We start from the raw sequence: 19,167 nt of genomic DNA on the forward strand, positions 1-19,167 counted from the left end.
ATTCAACATTATTGGCGCTCTAAGATAGTAGTCCTGTTTTCTGTAAGATCTGCAGAGGGTAAAGCATTTGTTCATTGAATAACTAAAATCAGTCTAAAAACTAGAGAACCATTTCTTTTCCGCTTTGACCTAAAACCGATGCCTCGAGGGGGCTGTTACGTTTAGAGTAAGTTCCGTTACGGAAGCACATTTGTCTTTTATTCTCACATGACCCTTAAATTCGCAACCGTCTCTTTGCTGCTAGGGCGCCGGCACTTCCACATTAGGAATATAGCATTTATTAGAAACACAGCACACACTATGTAAAGTATGTCTTCTTGCCTACCTATGCCGCCCATACGACATCCCTAATGTTGCTGGTGCTTGGAACAAATTTCCGTTCACTATTTTCACGTCTTCACTAAAAACCATATTTGAATTCACGTAGAAAACACCAAAAGATCCAGACCGTGATGTCAGAATGAGTTTGGTAATAAATTAGAGCAATTAATTTTAATATGCCGTGCTCTCACGTAAAATATTTAAAAAGTTCTGGCTGTATCGGCCGCGCGGCAGTTGTATACCACGTGAAATAAACAGCAGGCCGAGTTAAATAAAAGCAGTGGTCATTTGGGCATCAAAACTGTGTGGAACTAGTGTACCCGTTGTCCATTGAAAAGCGAAAGCACTATTGGAATGTGATGTGAATATGTAACAAGGAGAGGAAATGCAGCCAGTCTGCTACTGCAACACGGCCTATTAGCAGCTTAAACTTATTTTTTGAGTGGTAGCTTATGGTACGGCGATGCATTTTTTGTTTCGTAACTGTGCTTAGAGAGTTACCAATTGGCCCATTTTGGAGAAAACTTTGTTTCGCTTAGCTGTTATGCATTTTTATTCGAAACAAAAGAAATACACGAAGAAGAGCTGATTCGGTGCATCTTTTTGTAGGAAGCCGTCATCCCAACAAGGCGTGTATGAAGGCGTCATGGTACTGAAGGGAGGTAGGGACGCTCACTGATGACGGGCGATGTTTACTGGATTTTCTTTGTTAGCACTCTCTGGATGATGTCCAGCGCTGTGCACCCTGCGTCGAGAAGGCAGCAAAAAGTCCGTAATTTAACATTAATATTTTTAACACCATGACGCTAGTTGTCGCGCTCAGTGGTTGCATATATTCTCATCTTTAAGAAAATTGTGAAAAATGGCGGCTGCACCATTGAAAAAATGATTAGTTAAAAAGGTTGTTATTCTGACCGTGGAAAACAGTCTCTAAGATAGATGAAGCAAAAAGCTGAATATGTTTGAATACACAGTCCAAGATCACTCGGACTACTGTTAGCATCTCAACCTCATTGATAATGCATAAGATAGCAATTAATTGCCAAATTTGTATGTCCGCTAACAAGAATATCTTATTTTAGAACGACGGCAAGCAGTTATATTATCAAAAGCAGGAAATGTTAAATCACTGCTTATTGTTACCTGAAGTGTCTTACTCGGCCCGTGTGTTGTTAGGAGTTATCTTTATTCCTGAAAAAAAAAACCCCTTGGGTAACGGAAGAGCAATCACGAGGACAAAAACCTTGGGAAATCTTGCTCCATGGCGAAGTCGTTGAGATAGATTTCTTCTCCTCAAGTGTAAATGTGATGAATAAGACATCCATCTAGTGACAGCATTTGTAATCCCAGTACACCAACTGGAATCATCGATCAGATCGACTGGAGATTTCTTAGAGTTTATTATGAGATCGGTTCAATGCGCTGGCGGGTGAAATGTGATAATATAGTGACGGACACCGCATGTCAAATTTTTTTTTTTGGCTCAGGTTTCAGGCACCATCTTGCCCTTCTTCGTATCACTTCCTGGGTTTCAATCCCAGCATAACATTAACATTTGTCACATTTAAAAACTAATTTTGTCATTAAAACAGACCACATTTCCTTCTTCTACAAGTTGTGCTCCTTACTGCAGTTATCTACAAAAGAGCAAGCAGGCACCCAAAGCAAAAGGAAGATTTAGAGATGAAAAAAAATGTCTGAAATGGTCTTTCTCGCTGATTACTCCCGGGAATAGGGGACTTCTATTTAGGAAAACTTACCATCTGTGGTCCGCCTGCTTCCTTCGGCCATCCACTTTACCCTGGGAGCAACATTTGCAATTAGGGTTTTCATTATCCCGGAACTCCCGATCCTGGTTGCTTCCGTGCGGTGCGCCAGAGGTTGCTTGCAGGCTTTTTTTCTTTCCTACTTAGCCGCTGACTTTCTTTAACTCCTAAGACATAGACTTCGCTGCTTGGCAGACCAAAGGTCTTTGCTTTTTAATTTCAGTGCTTACTGGAGCATTTGCCATTGGAAGAAAAAACTGACATACGCGGAGATGGACTCATCTAATGCAATGCGCAAGGGAAATGGGCTCTCAGTGAGATGCTTTTCAAATAGACGCTCATCTCATCTGTTTGGTGCTCCTCCACCTGATCTCTTTTTGGCCCCATCGGATTCCCAGAAAGTTGTGCTGTTAATTTGACTACACGAAACAAATATTTATTAGTGGAACGGCACTTTTTGTGCTTCCTGACTAAATCATACTTACGAAGTAATGTCACTAAAAGGTATGATTGTCACATGTAAGCGCTGCCGCTGAAGTCTCTCGTTCCCTAAAACGTTTCTTTATTTTCGCTTGGCCATCCGTTGACGGCACTTGCAGGTTCCTTCTGCCAGGACCAAATCATTCATCGCTAATAAAGCACGTGTTGTATTAATATATCAGTCGCACGTTTCAGTATTGAAAGTTTTGAGCGTGAAGTATAACGGATGCCAATTTAACAAATGCTGTCTAGACAGCATTTCCTGATCTATTTCCATCAATGTGTGCGGGCTTCAATAAAATGTCCTTGCAGGTTTGGAGCCAAACCGAATGTTAGGCACCAAGCCACAAACTTGGAAAGACGCGCCTTAGGTTTGTTGATTTGGAAACCTACAGGGGTGCGGTGGAGAAGGTACTGATACTTTTTTTTTCTTCGTCGTGGTTTCAAACCAAATTTCCAAAAACGAGGAATAGAATAGAACCAAAAACGATTAACAGTTAGAAAGTTCCCATGTACTCTCTTCTGATCAGTGGTTCCACCTCATTTGTATCGTTCTGTTACTCTATTTTCCTTCCCTATGCTAAGCCAGCTCTCAGCGACTATGAGAGCATTATAAAGAAAAATTTGGCCTTTCAGCATAAGTTTTACTGAAACTTTGTTTGACTACGCGACGCGTCAGCTGAGTAGTTACGCTGATTGCGGCTACAAGCTCGAGGCGCTGCGTTTGATTTATGCGCTGTTGACCATGTTTCAGTGGAGATGAAGAGTAGAAAGCTCTAGAGAACCGATAGTTTGCTTCGTGGCAAAGAATTACAGGGCGCTGAAATTCGTCCGCAAACCAGGGAGCTGTTGATTTTCAAAGAAATTCAAAGATTAAATTCCTACATTCGAGTTTTCCTATAACAAAATGTATCTGAGTTCTTCAACGCACTATAAACAAGGGAGTGGCTGGTAAACTAAGCAGCAATGCGACATAGAATTAGAAACGCGCGCTTTAATTAAAAGCTTATACAAAACAGTTCATGCTCGGCCGGCAAACGCTGCTTCGCTTTTCTCACAGTAAAGTCACAAAGGCGGCTCAAGGCACAAAGTTGTGCACGAGAGGGTGAGTTCAAAGAGGTTTACCAGCCCTAGACCAAGCTCAAAGTCTTCGCGCAACCTCCCTGACGCATCTCGCTGCTTTATCACCAGGCAGCACCATTAGCTAGGATGCTTATAGAGCATAACGCCACAGCTCCCCCTATTCTCTATGTTGCCACTACATCGCTCTTTTATCTCACTTTTTGTACATATTTTTCTTCCCACTCCTAGCTTACGATGTTAGCTGCGAGAACGTTTAACCAGCCGTGGCGGCTCCCACACTCAGCATTTTCTTAGTACGATGCAGTGCAATACCGCATACAATGTAAACGTTTCAGTGCCGCCGTGGGCTCACATTGAGGCACTAAGCGAAACTACTTTTGTCATGAAGCAAACCATTCACGACAACGGGACTGGACGGATATCTCTCGTAAGCTAATAATTATAAGGACGAGGATACCAAGGACGGCGCTTAGGGTTTACGACCAAGAGTTAAGCACGTACCAGTAGCGGCGCTGCCAAGCAGGGGTAGTCAACATATGCAGTTTAGTATCAGCGGTGCTGCATGGTTTTGAAGACGTAGTTGTGCCGCGGCGTCAATATTGCTTTCTGCACTGCTACGTGCCACCAGCCAAGAGCAGGGATAGTCCGGAAGTCGGCCAGAAGGCAACGTTATGCGGCGACGAAGTATGTCCTGGTTAAACCAACCGAGATTGCTGGCCCTGGCATGTGTTACCTACAAAATTACTCTTGTAGGTAATATGCACCACATTTTACTAGGCAAAAATAATGAAATATTCAATTACAAGTGCAATCGTGTTTTGTTTGTGTCTCTTGTGTACTGCATGCATCTGCCTTCCAAGATTTTACATATTTGATAACCATGTGCTATTTCGACACAGTTTTCTGTTACAAAATATGTTATCATAAATGACAGATCTGAGTGGTATTTCTGTCTTTGTAACTCTTGATCAGCATCGATTACATGTTTTTTTTTCTTTTGTTATCAGTGTGTGCGCATGCGCGTTTTTTTTTACGTGTACTATAGCCTGTCGCTGCTCGAGGGGCGGACGGGGCTTTTGTCGAGCGGCGAAACTTGCAGCTTTTTCTCCGCCGCCCTTTTTCACCACCTGTACACTTTGTTGGTGAAAAAAAAATGCTCATTGATTGATTGATTACAGATAGATCTTTCCCCTGTCCACTTCATCTCATCACATCCGTAACGCGGTACTCTTTGCCCTTGGTATATTTGTACTTGGCCTTGGAAAGCTGCCGGCCTTCGTTACGTTATAAATGCGCAGTACTGCTACAAGGGGTGTGGTGAAGGCGCGATGTTATGAAAGGGGATTAACCGGTAAAGAATTTGTTCGTGGGTCCTATTATGTACACGCATATAGAAGCCCGCATACAGGAAAGTTAAGCTCATGACATGTGTGTGATGTCTGCAAAACACGAAGCCGACTAAAATGAAGGCGTGTTAACAAAGTCAGTGTGCATTCAGGAACAAATAACGTACTTTTCTTTTGCGAGTACTACTTCACCCGATATAAGAGAAACGCGTATAAGCGATGGCAGAGTGAAATAAGATAAACTAATGTACTGATCAGCAATCAAATGCTTGCTTTTAAGGAGGGCAGAAGATAATGTTTTCCTCCTTTTTGGGACTGACGAAGTTTCATTCCAGTGCTACCAATGTACCAAGCGTCAAATAATAAAAAGCAGGTAACAGAACTGCATGCCTATGGCAATAATTCAGGCAACTTAAACTCTGTGATGTAGGACAGTGTCCCACGAAAGGAGAACCAAAATTCGTATGAAGATATGGCGCGAGGTTTCTGATATTATTCTCTTTCTTGTTTCTGCATGAATTTTCAGTCTCGCACAGGAATTGTGAGTTAAATGCACATAAATTCAATAATGATTTTATTTATGTCTTGATACAACACGCGCCGAACATTTTTTGAAACTTTTTATGCTTTAAACCGTATTCCTAGTGTTCCACTGCTTTGCTCCCACTTCTGCCCTTATATCTGATTTGACTGCCTAGGTGCTGAGCACATTGCTGGTTAAATATTCATTACCTGCTTTTTAACAGAAGATTTCAAAATATACAAACTAGTGTAGCAAAAACTCACGGTTGTTATAAATCTTGTTCGGAAATGTGGCTCTGAATAAAGCTGAAGGATATCTTTTTAGAGTAACTGTATTTAGAAGCGAATCTATGAAATGCCTTGAAATATTCGCATAGAGCCAAACACAGTGGTCAGAATTGCGGTTCGCACAGCCCACTTGCTGACAAGAGACTAATGTAAGAAATTTTTGATATCAAATCACTTTGAATTCGAACTTCTGCGATGCTAACTGTATTCTAGGAACACTTGGCTGAGTGGCGTTTCTCTAAAATCTTATTGATTGAATCCTGCGATGGGGCCATGGTATTAATTTTTAATCAGTCTTTACCACCTAGGTAAATACTGGCCGCTTCAAATTCCACCTCTGCATTCTAGAGGATGATTTTTGCAGCTCAAACTGCGGCTGAAGAAAAATTTACAGGCGGCTGCAAACGAAATGTGCCTCCTCTGCGACTGCGACAAGAATTTGTTTTTCTGTATGCAAGCATTCACTTTGAAATATGTTCGTAATTTAACGTGGAGAGCACAATATGAAATCGAAAAAAAGAAGCTATTTAAATGGTGCATGCTTATCGTTAGAAAAGTTGAAATCACATGAAGAAATACACGTTCTCCTAGGCTCCAGCCGGAAACGGAAAAACTCATAGAACAGCGGAAACCAGTATTTCAGTCTTGATGATATAAACAATGATTTTTCTGTGGACTAGTGGCAAATATGAAAAGGAACATTTTTTTAGGAACCCTTCGGCAGCGCACTTCGCTAGCCCAGTTTGCAAGGAACAGCGCGGAAGCCCTCGAGCATCCAGTTATGCGAAACGGAGATGTATTTTCGGTATGTACGTTGCGCGCATGAGGAACTGTACATGAATTGTGCAGCGAGAAGAAATTGGAAGCGCTGTATAAATAATGCGTGATGCAAAATATCTCTCTTTGGTGAGAACTGTTCCCATCCAGGTCTAGTTGCCTCTCACTTTGCATGATCAGAAGTCGCGGTGGTGTTTTCCGCGCCGAGTAAACACGGTCTTTCAAAAAATGTCGGTGTATTGGCCAAGAAAATAAAGACAAAATAAATTTGTTATCTATATCTTCACGGCCATCCAAGAAAGCGTGGTTTCATTTGTTGACAGTTTGGAAAATAAGCGCCGAAAGGCTCAATGCCGAAAGAAGAATTATTCAGCGTCCCGCAGCCTTTGCTGCAAGAATATGCCATCTGTATGATTGCCTTCCCTTGAGTTCTGGGATATTCATAGAGGAAGCACGGAGGAAATAGTTTTGTCAGAACTGAGTGTATTGTGCTCGGAGTGGTTTCCAGGAAGTGCGTGGAAACTGAAGCCGGCTCTGTACACGTCAGAGAGGGGCTTTACTGTCCAATATGCTCTGTTCTGTGTTTCGTCTATAACATCAGAAAGACACGTCTTACTATCATAAATATGCTTCTTGACGATCACATCATTTACCCGCCGCTGTGGCTCAGAGGTTAGGGCGCTCGGCTACTGATCCGGAGTTCCCGGGTTCGAACCCGACCGCGGCGGCTGCGTTTTTATGGAGGCAAAACGCTAAGGAGTCCGTGTGCTGTGCGATGTAAGTGCACGTAAAAGATAATATAATAATAATAATAATTGGTTTTTTGGGGAAAGGAAATGGCGCAGTATCTGTCTCATATATCGTTGGACACCTGAACCGCGCCGTTAGGGAAGGGATAAGGGAGGGAGTGAAAGAAGAAAGGAAGGAGGTGCCGTAGTGGAGGGCTCCGGAATAATTTCGACCACCTGGGGATCTTTAACGTGCACTGACATCGCACAGCACACGGGCGCCTTAGCGTTTTTCCTCCATAAAAACTCAGCCGCCGCGGTCGGGTTCGAACCCGGGAACTCCGGATCAGTAGTCGAGCGCTCTAACCACTGAGCCACCGCGGCGGGTTTAAAGATCCCCAGGTGGTCGAAATTATTCCGGAGCCCTCCACTGCGGGTACTTATTTCTTCCTTTGTTCTTTCACTCCCTCCTTTAACCGTTCCCTTACGGCACGGTTCAGGTGTCCAACAATATACGAGACAGATACTGCGCCATTTCCTTTTCCCCCAAAACCAATTATTAATATTATTATGATTATTATGATCACATCAGCATTATACCCTCCCTAGATAATGTCGCGTATTCCAGCCTTGTAGTGGCAGTGCTGCAACAACCTCTCGCACGTGAAGCTGAACTTCAAGTTCGTGGTCAACGCAAAAGGTGGGAATTCTGAAAGGTTGGCGAAGCCGGATTGAAAAATGCGAACTTGAAATAGTCTAAGGTAGCAGAAATCATGGCCATATCGAAGCGGCCTGCACGCACCATGGTTCAAATTTGAACCAAAATACACAGCACGTCTTCGATTCGCTGAATGCAGTGGGGCGACATTTTGCCTCAGATCACACTGCGTTTTCTATAACACTGCGCTTCGCATGAACATTGTACGAATTTTCACTGCTATCACTGCTTTCTTCTAGCGCGTCAATAATTTGTTGACAATGTCGTAACACTTCGCCCTGGAAACATGTGGAATGCCTTCTACATCTCTACCCGAATGTTTGTTTATCTATACCGGTTCCTTTGTGCCCGTTTACGGTGTTCTTCTTCAGTCAACTTTTTCTTTACTACTTTACATCGCGGCCTCTTCATGTATTTGATGAATATAAATGCTTAGGGGATAATATAGTTTTTTAATCCAGCGGGCCGGTGCAATCTATGAGGAAAGACGACATTACGGCCGCAGACTGCAAACACTCAATGTTGAACGCCATATTTTTGCACCACTCGGCAAAAGGACTGCTTTCATTTTACGGCTTTCTGGAATTTAACTTCCCAAATCCACTCCTGCTATGAGGGACGCCGTAGAGGGGAACTCCGGATAATTTCGACAACATTGTTTTTTTTTTGTGCACTAACATTGGACAGTACGCGGGCCACCGGCATTTCGCCTCTATCGAAATGCAACCATGGCTGGCAGGATCGAACCAGCGTCTTTCGGGTAAGCAGCCCAGCCCCCTGTCGGCTCAGTCATTGTGGCGTCGCCGAAGTCATAAGATCCATGCTCAGCGAAAATGTTGAATACCTGGAAATCTTAACACTATCGTACAAAGTGCAAGGTGGATGACAAAAAATCCCATCTGCATAAAAAAAAAACAAAGACAAAATGTAGGCATAAAGGACTAAACATGTTGATATCAGTCGCAGCTATCCGACAGCGTGACATAAACCGCACGAGTTTCCTCTACGGGATACTTTTTTGTCACAGAACGGACACATTTGTGTTCAAGTGAACAAAATGCTAACGGCAAGTATGGAAAGCTGTCTTCCCTTTTGCGTACGAAGGACAATCTGCGGGGGAGCTCTCCATGCGTCAAGGAAGATGGAAACTGCTTTTCAGTATAGACACTACTCAGAGTGAACACAAACATTTCAAATTTCCAGCGCACACGCATATTCTCAGATGCTTACCGCGCATCTTTACGGGCCTCTGAGCACTTCCTTGGAAGCTCATGTTTAGAGTCTTGCGAAAGTTTCCGTTTATGCAGTCCTTGTTTATGTAGTGTGTGACAAATTTTTTTGCATAAAAAAACACGAGCACGTCTGCAGCAAAAACAGAGTAAACTGTAGAAGAGGTGGTTTGTTTACGGCGACGCCTTATATGCATGCAAATGCGAATTGACAGCTACTAGGCATGCATAAAGTTTTGTTACCAGGTCCGCGAAGCGCTCGACCTGGAACTCTTTTCTTCCATGGCAGGCAGCTGACTAATATTATTATGATGAAGGCCGGCTGCGGTACGTCTAGAATGTGATAAATTAACTGCCACCTCACACGTATGCTTACCCACGGTTCTTGTGGCTCATACGGATTTTTTTGCCTGGCCTCTAAAGACATCTGCTCAGAAGGGCAGGGAAAGTTTAGGTCCACAGTTAAACGAGACAGTTCCGATGCTCAAATAGCTCGTATAGCTGCCGGAGTTTGAGACTGTTCATTGGTAGCAAAAAAGGTCTAGAACATTAGAATGCTCCAGGCTGAATGCAGCGATGGTACCGCACGCACAAGAATATTAGGCTACCGCCTTGTTAAACAACTTCCGAGGGAGCTTTCTAAACAGGGTACACTGGCAGCCGCCTTGACCGCAAGATCTCTGCGGGCAAGCGTCAGCGGTCTGAGGGTGATTTGCGCGTAGTGCCAGCGGGTAGTGGATTTGCCCTAGGCAGGCTATAGGGCGGTAAGTTCGGCATTCTGAATTTCATTAAACCAAAGTGCACTAATGCATCTCTAACTTTGCAGATTATTCTGCACCCGCCGGGGTTTCTGCTTTAGTGCCTTATCAGCAAGCAGTTACGAGGAAAACGCTTAGGTCTTATACGTCACGGGTTACTTCCATTGATTTTTCGCACCGTTCTTACTTCGACATAACACGCAGTTGGTTCCCTGCTTTAGATTTCTCGCTTTGTTTAACTGCAGTCGTCTGTGGTCTCAGGAATGTTAGCAGTTGGAGGTCTTTTGGCAAATATTTCTCTTGAAGGTATTCCCGAGCGCTTAGTTGTTTTCCAACGCCTTAAGTACTCGAAGTGGAGGTTTTTTAGGTAATAGAAACCATTTTACCTAAATCTGTCCGGGTTCGAACCCGACTGCGGCGGCTGTGTTTTTATGGAGGAAAAACGCTAAGGCGCCCGTGTGCTGTGCGATGTCAATGCACGTTAAAGATCCCCAGGTGGTCGAACTTATTCCGGAGCCCTCCACTACGGCACCTCTTTCTTCCTTTTTTTTCACTCCCTCCTTTATCAATTCCCTTACGGCGCGGTTCAGGTGTCCAACGATATATGAGACAGATACTGCGCCGTTTCCTTTCCCTAAAAACCAATTATTATTATTATTAAATCTGTCATAACATAAAAATGCTCCCCTTCATCTCGATATGCACGCCATGTGATGCCAGACGCTGGCGTCATGCGAAAGGAAATAGAGCCTCATTTTGTATTGAATGACGGGTTCGATAGTCAGAAATTAGAAGTCAGGTTGGAAGCGCCTTTTAAAACATCGGCGTGGCCAAATCTGTTGACTCTGACTGCAGCATACCCGCCTGGATATATCAAGACTTAATTGGCATTACTTTGAGGAATGGTCAGAAACGTCTCGCCCAAACGCAAGGTCCACTCCGACTCTCCAACACAGTTCTTTCCACTGGAGGAAGGCTTGACGCCGCATTTACGTGGCCTGATTGGGCAGCCCCAGTCAAATGCTGTATTTACGGAAATTTTAGCTGGGACTACGACGTCCGAAAAAGGGATCGTACATTCTGAATGATATGCTAATGAATCTAGCGGTTTAAGTGCAAGAAGCTTGTTTTCGTATTTCTCTACCTACGCCTCATTATTTCATGAATGCAGCGATGAAAATCACGTTTTTCATCATGACTGCCAGCAGCAGCGTTATAACCAGCCCCGGTTGCATCCTCCAGAGCACAAACACCTCTACCGTTGATACCCTGTTTACCTGTCTTCCTCGAGCTGGTAAAAGAGAAAAGCAGGAACACAAAGTAATGTTTATCCCTCATTGCTTATCGAACGAAGTGAGGTTAAATTAAACAAGAGGTCTAAAACCGTAGAACGAACTCGAGTACCGCCTGTAAAAAAAAAACTGGTTTGTATCAATGCAAAAAATGGGATGTTTTGTTCACAGCTTTGGTTTAAAAACGAAAAGTTGTATAGAGTACGCGAGGGTGAAATTCCTACTCTTCATAGAATAAATCTAGGAGGCAGAAAAAGGCAGACAGCTATGCCCTGCAAACATAGAAGCTACGTTATTGTTCTCGTGACCTCCTGGACCCTTTCAGCTCCTCACTATGAAGCAATGTTTCAAAGTCAAAAAACGTTACTCACAATTGATACATGCTCTCTGAATTGTATGAAGGTAATGTATGAAGGCATTAAAGGCCTAAATGCTCCTTCCACTGGTAACAATATCAGGCGACTGGGTAGCGAGGCGGAGCTACAATAAACGTCACTTCAAGAACTCGCGTCCCGCAAACGTTTGTCCCCAACTGTACATCCCTCTTGCTATATTCTATTCTTGAAACATTGGCGTTTCTCATACACAGAATGCTAATGACGTCTGAAAGAGGTCTGGCGGCCTGTGCAATTCGAATTTGTTCTTGCTACCAGGTGAAAACTTTACATGCGGCTGCAAGCATGCTTCAATAATGTCTTGTTCAACCCTTCGAGTTGTACCGCATTCCGCACAGCAGAAGCCGTGGCGGGAAGGAAAGCATTTCCTGGGTAATGACCTTTATCGACCAGCTATGACACGGACGTCTCACGACGACACAGGTGTGTCTCCGCTGCGTCAACTCGTGATTACGCTCTTCACGTGCCTTTTGCTGCCTTCGTCGCCTTCAGGTGGCGCGTGCATTAGTGGGATACAGGGGGGAGTGCGCGTGAGATGATCAGGCAAGACCCGTAGTCGTCAAGACATCCCAAATGCTTTGAAATACTTTTCACATGTCGCACTAAGCCATGAGGTGAGATAGCGCAAGATAGTGTTCCCTTAAAAAATTCCTTAAGACAATCTATAGACTGTCCCTAGACTGCTGTCTACTGTCTACTGTGATTGAATGGTCTACTGTGATTGAATGTGTGTGTAGATGGTGTCTTCTGGAGTGGACTATGTTACACTGTGAGTAAATGTGTGCATGGATGGTGGCACTGCAATGGACTATGTTCTACTGTGACTGAATATGTGCATAGATGGGGACTTCTGGAGAGGACTATGTTCTACTGTGAGTGAATGTGTGCATAGATGGTGGTTGCGGGAGTGGAATATGTGCTTTTATAAGTGATTGTGCACATAGCTGGGCAGATCCGGCAGGTTTTATTTATTTCATAATACTGCAGGCCACTGCTTGGCCCAAGCAGGAGTGAACATATAATGTTACATAACCAAAAGAATAAAGTTATTCAATATTAGCAGCACACGGAAACCAAAAGAATAAAACCAAAAGAATAAACTTATAGAACTATTATTATTACAATTATTACAATTATTAACATAAAAGTGACGCTATACGGTGGAGCAATTGCCGGCAGAATAAGCAAGGCTAATCCCACCTGCAGCATACAACAACTCAGTTCAAGTCAACTCAACTGCTGTCTATAAAATTTATAGACTCTCTATAGACAATTCTTTGACAGCAGTCTATAGGCAATACAAATCCTATAGACAGTCTAAGACAATCTATAGATTTATGGCCATACACTTTTAGTAGAATTTCGTCTATAGACTGAATAGACGAAAAGAAATATCTATACAAAGGCAATAGAGTTATAAGAAGCCTATAGACAGTATATAGACCATTTTTGTAAGGGCTGTTCTAACATACATAACATGCTCTTGGGACACTGCTCACAGTAGCGGCGGATCTTTGCCCACACGTTCAATAGACAGAATGGAACAGCGTTTGCCCCAGCGGTGCAGGCAAGTTACTTTAAGGATTATCGTCTAATTTTTATTTATGTTCCATAAAACGAGCATTCGCTCAGTACTCCCTACCAGTGAAAGAATCGCAGGCTTTAAATCTATACTTTTTATTACACGACCAACAGCTGGTGTTTACCTGTGCTCTGTTTTGATCATTTCAACATTCGTTTTAAGCGTCACGGCTCCATAAACACTCGGCTTCAAAAAATTCCAAAGTACGTCCAAAGTAATATTTTAAATTCTTTAAACAGTCGATTAAAAATAATATAAATATGAAGCTATACATAAACAACACGCAGCATGCGAAAACAACATTTTTGAAGAAATGTGCATCTTGAAGTGAAATAAAGGACTCACTTTCACTTGTTTCACTTTTGGAACGTTAGCAATTAAAAGTTGGGTAAGGATTGAGGAGAGTAATCAAAGTTTTTTCGTGCAAAGAATAAATGTAAATGTTGCCGTGCTGTATCGGTAGATTACTTCTCAACTGATCCCGAAATTCCCGGTCTACATCCTGAGAGAGATAGTTTCTTTTATTTACACATATGTACTTTCTTTCTAAGTTGATGAGAATATACGCCAGCTATTTCAGGACGACATCTCAGAATGCGGTAGCTGCTTTCTTTCTCATGAAAAGCACTGTATTTCGTAAGGTTGTTGAAAAATACTTCTGTCACTGTTATGATTACGGCTGGGAAAAAACATTTCGGAAGCCAAATTAAGAAAAACTTCGAGTCGTGGAATGTCGTCCCTTAATAACCTCCTGCACTGTTATTTTCTCTGCGAGAATGATGCTGGGAGGCTCAGTGGTTAGCGAGCTCGGCTACTGATCCGGAGTACCCGGGCTCGAACCATACCGCGGCGGCAGCATTTCGATGGAGGCGAAACGCAAAAGTGTCCGTGTGTTGTGCGAAGTCAGTGCACGTTAAAGATCCCCAGGTGGTTGAAATTATTCCGGTGCCCTCCCCTACGACACCTCTTTCTTCCTGTCTTCTCTCAGTCTTGCGTCATCGCTTCCCTTTTGACGCGGTTCAGGTGTCCGTTGATATGTGAGACAGATACTGCGCCATTTCCTCTTCCCAAAAACCCGACTTTTTTTGCAGTGCATGGTAATGACAGCCATCATCGTCGAAATGCACACACGCACAAAAAGAAACTTTCCATGGTAGCTGTACCCGCCGCGGTGGCTCAGTGGTTAGGGCGCTCGACTACTGATCCGGAGTTCCCGGGTTCGAACCCGACCGCGGCGGCTGCGTTTTTATGGAGGAAAAACGCTAAGGCGCCCGTGTGCTGTGCGATGTCAGTGCACGTTAAAGATCCCCAGGTGATCGAAATTATTCCGGAGCCCTCCACTACGGCACCTCTCTCTTCCTTTCTTCTTTCACTCCCTCCTTTACCCTTCCCTTACGGCGCGGTTCAGGTGTCCAACGATATATGAGACAGGTACTGCGCCATTTCCTTTCCCCCAAAACCAATTATTAATATTATTATTCATGGTAGCTGAATTTGCGACATAGGAGAAAATAGCATTTTACAGGCATATTTTTAGCGCAAAGGACGGGACGAGATACAGACAAGACGACAAGTCTGTATCTCGTCCCGTCCTTTGCGCTAAAAATATGCCTGTAAAATCCGAACACCAACTAGCCCAACAACTCACCCTGTAGAAAATAGCAGTGGGTGTCGTTGCATGCAGCGGACCTGCTCCTATCCGAGTAAACGTGAACAGCTAGCCCGATGACCATCCGCTACACTCGTCAGAACAACCTGGCGCCGTTCTCAGCAGCACAACTGCTACCGGGCTTCCTAAGCATCAGCAGTCGCACCAGCAACCAGTATATCGAAGCCGTCGCCGAGCCGTACCTAGTCTTTATTATTTACGACGCCACGCAGGCCCATACTATTTCTTCTCTCTCGACATACCGCACCCGTGTCGCTTCGGTTAATGCCTTCTCGGAAAACGCCAGCGAAAATTGCCTCCAGAATCCTACAAGAGAAGAAAAAGCAACAGCTGTAACGCAAGAGGAGAATTCACTGGCTCCCGGGTCCCTTCTTTTTTTTTCCCCCTTCCGCGCTTTTTCGCGCTGGCAAGTCACTCAAGCGAGTGGCTGAGACGGGGCGCCCCTCCACGTTCCCTCTGTCTCGCATTGCCGTATCTTTTCTTTCTATACTATCGTACCTACCTGCCCTTCCCTCTCCCTTACTAATGGTGAGCACAGCGCTGCGAGCTGCGGTGACTGAGCCGGGAATGAACGAGATTCGTTTAGTATAGGCACGACAGCGCAGAAGCAGGAAACGGTGTCGGCATACTCCATCATCTTTCTTTAGTACTGCCTTCCGCAGTGTGCCGCGACGCCTTTGCTTGCTCACACTCTAGATACTGTTTTTCTTAAAGGTTAAGTTCAAGAGTGCTAGACAATGGACAGGGCGGGCGCTATGAAACTTTGCATTTTTAATGAATGAAACAATTAGCCGAGCAACAAGTTGTATTGATTTAGATACTTTGCAAATAATCTGCAAATACTCTTTCTTTTCTCATCTTCGTCTGCATGCTATTACGAGTGAACGAAGAGAACGACTTGCCAAACGTTTCATATTGTGAACCCTTGAGTCTAGTTTGACGTTCAAGCAACTGCTCCACCACTCACTCATTTAGGTATCACAAGAAAAACGTCCCGTTCATGATCAATGGCGGTGCCTTATTGCCGAAAGAATGAACATGATAGAGCTGCTTGAAATGAAGGTTTGCTGGCGTTCTTTTTCAGCTAAATAAAATACGTGCGCTTGATTGGCTAATTTCTGTGAAGCAAAATCTCTCAAGTCTCAACATTCTAGTTCCTTCATTCGGATTTTATTTGGTGCGTACTACCCCCAGCTTCTTATACCACAAGTGCCTACTGGCAGTCAAGTGAGGCATCCTAGCTGCCGTCCTAAATTAGGCATACGCCCTTAGCTCAGCATAACTCGGGAAATGTTTCCTTTTAAAGAATTCTCTTTTGACTATGTATCCAGTTAATAGTGAAGTCAATTTCTCTCTATTCGGCACTGTATATTTTTAATCTGTCGTCTGTCTATAGGCGATCGTCGATGCAGAATCTATTTGAACTTATGCGGAGCGGTGAGGACCGTCGCTAGACTGTCCATCGGATGTAGAAGAATGGAATTTTAGGTCACACCACCGGAGGTTACTGGACTTCCTTCGAGAGTCCAGTGTGTACATATATTTGTAAATGATCCTAAATCACTGCCAGCAGGCACTCTCGCAAAAAAAAAAATTGTGTTCTGGAGGCGTTCTTTAAACTTATGTTGATAGCAAGCTTATCTATTTATGCCGACTCGAGATAAATGTGTTCTTATAGGTGCAGGTTTTCAACTGCCAATAATCAGTGTGTAGGCTGTCTATAGATGTAAGTAAATATGCTATATTTTTGTTTATATACTCAAGCAGAAATAAGAAATAATATAGACAAACCGCACGTGTTATCTGGCTCACAATGTCTCTTTCACCATGTCAGAGAAGGAAACTTTTCCTGTGTCATTTAAATACTACCGAGCTGAGTTCAGGTCTCGGCCTGAGCGAGGGTTCCACTTAGAACCGAAAGCAGGGCTAGCCGGTGATTCCAGTTATGTAACTCGGTACCCAGCGAGAAACAGGAGGCACACGACAAGAGCCGACAGAACACTCACTGGTCTTGTGTTCCCTTAGGAATAGGGCTTCTTGCAGCAAGCAAAAAGAGTGGTAGAAAACAGTGATGTAATTCGATCAACTCTCATCCAATCGTTTTCACGATACACAATTTCCTTTGATCAAATTGAGGTAGGGCGCTACAGCAGTTTCTTCAATTCCCTTTCGATTGCCCTCTGCGAACGCCGATTGTAGCACGATAGGCAACCATTGCTCCAATGCGTCCGCTGCAACGATTATCTAGAACGAAGACAGCGAGAACTACAGAAGCTTTAAGTGGGACGTTGCAACAACTGCGCTGCGCAGTTGAACTATTTATTTGTCATGCCAGGGCCTTCCTCCATGCAGGCAAGACGCGTGGACTCCGCGAGGCTGAAGAAAGAGTGAAAGAAAGAATTGAAGCAGAAAAAAAATGTGCTTGAATTCGTCGTCTTTACACTTGTTTACCGAGTTTGCGTAATTCTAAGGACGGTACTCCTTTAGTTGCATCGAAGAGGAAGAAATTGAACGCTTTACAAAGGCATCAAAAGGCTAAAGGTCAGGACTCCTCTGCGAGACTTGAGTGCGACAACAACCTTTGGCAACATGGAACACTTCAGGGAATTCTGTATCTTTGGAAAATAGTTGTACCGAATAGCGGCTGCCATTTAGAAAGCGCTTGCATTTGGCTAAGCCTCTTCCGTTTTGGAATTCTCGTTGGAGGGTAATCTTCGAATATTACAATTTCCTCTCTGCTGCTCTTATATTCACTGACTGTCGGTACTTTAAATTTAGTACGTATATTTAAAGTAGTACTAAAGTAGTAGTAGTAGTACTAAATTTAAAGTGGTTACAAGAAATGGATGTGTTTTAAGGTAGTCAAAGCCAGTAGACGTACGAAGACATGTGTTTAGCCTGATTGGCGGATGCTTTTGCTTTGCTGGTCCTTCGGCACATCTGGCTACTATATTAGACTCAGGTTAAGCTCTTATCGAGACTAAGTTGATTTTATCTCTTCGATCCGCAGGTGGAATTATTTTAAGACGACGATGTGCAATGCGCAGCGCGAGAGTGTCTTGTAGTTTACCACAAGAAGTCATCAGCAGCGCGATAGCATAGTACTCTCGTGCAGTGGCCAGCGAAGCTGTTCTGTTTGGGCAGCCACTGTTTCGGACCCCAGTTGCAGCAATATCTATTTTATTTATTTGTTTATTCAAGGTCAAGGTCAAGGCTTCAGTGATTGCTCGGCTTTCACAGCTTTGGTTGTGAAGTAGAACATCCTCACCAAAGTTTGTGTAACACCGAAGTTTCGCCCTTAACGGTTGTACGTGGTAGCGGTATTGAATCTCGTCAGCGACTACACTTGATCTCATTAGCATATCACCTCAGCACGTGCTCTGCTGATGTTACTAGATCACATGGCACGCCAGTGTCATGTGATAAGCATATAGTCGTTTGCTAATCGCCTAATTCCTACTCCCTTAATTAGTGCCGCTCTAGTCGCGTACACATTAGCATTCACTCGTAAGCTACACACATTATATGAAAGGCAGCTCGATATACGTACAAACACTGCTTGAACCAAGCCGGGTTAATCTGCCTACGTGGCCTAAGGGTACCATGTCTGGCTTACAATCTACTGTCAGGGTTCAATTCTCCACCAATTAAGTCATTTTTTCTTCCAGGGCAATTCGTTTAGTTTATACACGATAACATTTTTAACCTTCACAGAATTTTATTTGAAAAGCTTTGAGAGGCACGTCGGTGCGGTCTATTGAGCAGAATAGCTAAGTAGGAGGACACTATGTACAGTACTTCATAAGGATCAATATTTAGACGATTATTTTACCTAAGTTAGCTGCTAAAGTGTTTTTTTTTCTTTAAGGGGCAAGGCTATATTGCGTAATTGATGGCTATCAATACCAAAGGTGAGCATTGTGTATAAATTTTCTAAATCGGCAGGGAGGTTTGCAGTAATTGATGTCAAAAATATGCACTCGAAAGTTTTTTGAGTTGGCGTTTCGACATTACGGAAAATCGTAAATCGGGGTTGCTGAACGTGGTTTATTTGCCTAAATGAAGTTATTCTCTACATCAGAAAACACAACAACTGCGCCTGTGTTTGATGCATAAGTGCTAAAGGCGGCATTTTATAAATATGAAATGCGGAAAAAGCAAATCAACGAGCATTTTCATGCGTCTTTTGATGCTCGATATTTCGAACCACAGT

General features: G+C 43.5%; 1 non-coding gene across 1 annotated transcript; it reads right to left on the reverse strand.

Annotated features, from left to right (window-relative positions):
* Positions 1-7,623: 7,623 nt before the first annotated feature.
* Positions 7,624-7,695, reverse strand: TRNAS-ACU (transfer RNA serine (anticodon ACU)). Its single transcript has one exon. It is a non-coding gene; the product is annotated as a tRNA-Ser (tRNA).
* Between the last annotated feature and the right edge of the window lie 11,472 nt (positions 7,696-19,167).

Source organism: Amblyomma americanum, chromosome 10, assembly GCF_052857255.1.
Source record: "Amblyomma americanum isolate KBUSLIRL-KWMA chromosome 10, ASM5285725v1, whole genome shotgun sequence".
Classification (NCBI taxonomy): domain Eukaryota; kingdom Metazoa; phylum Arthropoda; class Arachnida; order Ixodida; family Ixodidae; genus Amblyomma; species Amblyomma americanum.